General features: G+C 40.2%; 1 long non-coding RNA gene across 1 annotated transcript; it reads left to right on the plus strand.

Moving 5' to 3' along the window:
- The first annotated feature begins 953 nt into the window (after positions 1-953).
- LOC143904658 (uncharacterized) lies at positions 954-2,519 on the plus strand. Its single transcript, XR_013259004.1, has 3 exons — positions 954-1,462; positions 1,736-1,925; positions 2,118-2,519. It is a non-coding gene; the product is annotated as an uncharacterized LOC143904658 (long non-coding RNA).
- Positions 2,520-3,112: the final 593 nt, after the last annotated feature.

The following is a 3,112-nucleotide window of genomic DNA, read 5'->3' on the forward strand; positions in this document are numbered from 1 at the left end:
GTTGGTATTCCTTCAATATTTTTGCTATTTAAATTTTCTTTTATTCAAATAAATAAAAATACACAATATCTCTTTCCGAACAAAGATTCGTTAAATTTGTTCCTTCCTCATCTAAATCACAAGACCAGGCTCGTGCGCGAGCTTGTATCGAACAAATCTTTTCTTTTTTTTCTTTATTCATTTCATTAAAACGATCACAGGCAAAATTCAACCTCATAATCAGATAAAATTTCATGATTGAAAGGGTAAAAAAATGTCGATGATCAGTGCAACCGATTTTTGGTATGTCCACTGTCTCTAGCATATCAACGATGTAAAAAAATATATAGCTGCTAAAGGCTGATAATGTATTAGTAACTGTATTCTCTAACAGCTAAATAATAAAAAACGGCCAAACTTCGAGCAAATAAAGGATTTTGAAAATAAATTTAATAACTTCAATAAAAATATACAATAATGTTAACCAGGGTTGAGTAAGTATTATACTCGATGTATTATACGTGGTTTCTTCCATGTATTATACATAGTATAATACATCATAGGGTTGGGTAAGTATTATACTCAATCAAGAGACACGGTAGTGTCTCGCGCCAAGTACACGTGGAGCGAAACCGACCGTGACTCATTTACGCGACGCGACGGGTTGCGAGTACCCGAGATGTTGAGATCTCGATAACGAGTGAACGGATCAAGTTCTAAGTAGGCTTGATCGATAGCTTGGGGTCCAATTAGGGGGGGGGTTTCTTTCATAATATTCCGCTACGTGCCCTACGAGCGGAGATATTGCGACGCAAAGTCCAAATGCGAAAATTTATTTTTAAGATACGTCGTCTACGTCGACCGCTTTTCTTTATAACATACATGTAACAAACAGAGAACGTCACTTTCACTTTTTCGACACTGGCGGCTAGCGGCGTTAGTATCGCAGTGCAGTGCAGTGCAGACAGTGCGTTCGTTTAGACCGCTATCCTGTCAGTCAGTTCATCATCTGATCAGTTAACCTATCTCGATCGATCGAGAGACACGGTAGTACGCGCGGAGCGAGACCGATCGTGTGACTCTTTATTACGCGTCGCGAGGTAAGGTGCGACAACGCGCGCATACGCGCGTACGCGAATCGGCAGTAACACCGTAATCGTGCCGGCGATATACTGAATTGAATTGCTTCGTGCTTATCTAGAGATTTCGTATCCCTACATTGGGTGCGTTCAGCCGATACTCCGCTAGCCTAGCAATTGTGAGTAGTCGCTCGTTTTCGCTCGTTTCCTCTCCTTTGACCCAATGAATTAAAAGGAGAGGAAACGAGCGATTGCTCACGATTGCTAGGCTAGCGGAGTATCGGCTGAACGCACCCATCGTGTTACTATCGCTGCCGGAAAAGAAGGTTCTCTACGCTTGGCAGAAAATGACGACTGACACGTTCGATCCCGACTTCGTTGATCGCAGAAGAGCTCAACTCGAGGTACGTTTCCGATTTGCAATTAAAAAATTTTGTGCGATGAATGTTGTACCCAATTATAACCTCAAATAAAGTTGTGCACGTTGCTGAAAGATATATATATATATATATATCTTGATATATAGGCTACGGTCAACGTGATACAAATGCTCTGGAGCGTTCTTCTTCTCCTTCTTTCTTCATTGAAAGAAAAGAGAAGAGGAATGCTTCGAAGCATTTGTAGTGTCACGTTGACCGTAGCCATAATATCATATTAATACATTATTTTATTTTTAGATATAGGTCAAGGATTGCCATTTAAAGCTGGTACGTTTGATGGGGCTGTCAGTATTTCTGCGCTTGTGGTTGTGCTATGCAAGAAAAACTTTGCACAATCCTACAAAACGTTTATATCGTTTCTTATCAACGTTGTATGCATGTCTGTCAAGAAGCGCAAGAGCAGTGTTACAATTCTATCCAGAGAACGGTGAACAGGTTGTTGATATTATATATATCTTGATATATAGGCTACGGTCAACGTGATACAAATGCTCTGGAGCGTTCTTCTTCTCCTTCTTTCTTCATTGAAAGAAAAGAGAAGAGGAATGCTTCGAAGCATTTGTAGTGTCACGTTGACCGTAGCCATAATATCATATTAATACATTATTTTATTTTTTAGGTCAAGGATTGCCATTTAAAGCTGGTACGTTTGATGGGGCTGTCAGTATTTCTGCGCTTGTGGTTGTGCTATGCAAGCAAAACTTTGCACAATCCTACAAAACGTTTATATCGTTTCTTATTAACGTTGTATGCATGTCTGTCAAGAAGCGCAAGAGCAGTGTTACAATTCTATCCAGAGAACGGTGAACAGGTTGTTGATATTATATATATCTTGATATATATATATGATGGCAAATACTGGCCGTATTGTCCTCGGTTAGAGGCAGGAGCCAACGAAACCACCGTTTTATACTGAGAGAAATCGCGAAAGTACAAATGGTAAGTACTGTCTTTTCAATATATATTTCACATAATTTCACATAATTACAATGTTGCTATTTTTATTTTATTTTAGATGGATATAGATAATAATGATTTCGCCGATTTCGAGCTAGAATTATCATTGGAAGAAAAATCAGCCACCGATATCGCTGCCGGTCCCGTCGCCGCCGGTTCCGTCGTCGCCGCCGGACCTGTCGCCGCCAGTTCCGTCGCCGCTGGACCTGTCGCCGCTGGTTCCGTCGTCGCCGACCATCCTGTTGCCGCCGGACCTGTCGCCGCTGATCCCGTCGTCGCCGATCGTGCCGCTGCTCGTTTCGATGCCAAAGATGATAGACAAGGTAATATTAATATTATGTATATTTAACAGAAAGTAATGATATATTTATGATATATTCCGCCAATAATTTGATTGCGATTACGAAAAATATTACCCCAGCCAGAGTTTGAACCTGGAACCTCCCGCTATCCGTGCAGGCGTCGCCTCAATTCGACCACTGAGGCATGTGGTAACATTTATCGCAATAACAAACAAACATACCATCTTAATCGAAATTAATAAATATCTTCTTGTTATATATGAAAAATTTAATTCATATTATATGTATTTAATTCATAAAATTTCTTATACAATTTTATTATTTTACAGTTCGAAGACCAAGAGGCAGAGCCGCA

The sequence above is a fragment of the Temnothorax americanus genome, unplaced genomic scaffold (genome assembly GCF_048541705.1).
Source record: "Temnothorax americanus isolate GAGA-0224 unplaced genomic scaffold, ASM4854170v1 Scaffold55, whole genome shotgun sequence".
NCBI lineage: Eukaryota > Metazoa > Arthropoda > Insecta > Hymenoptera > Formicidae > Temnothorax > Temnothorax americanus.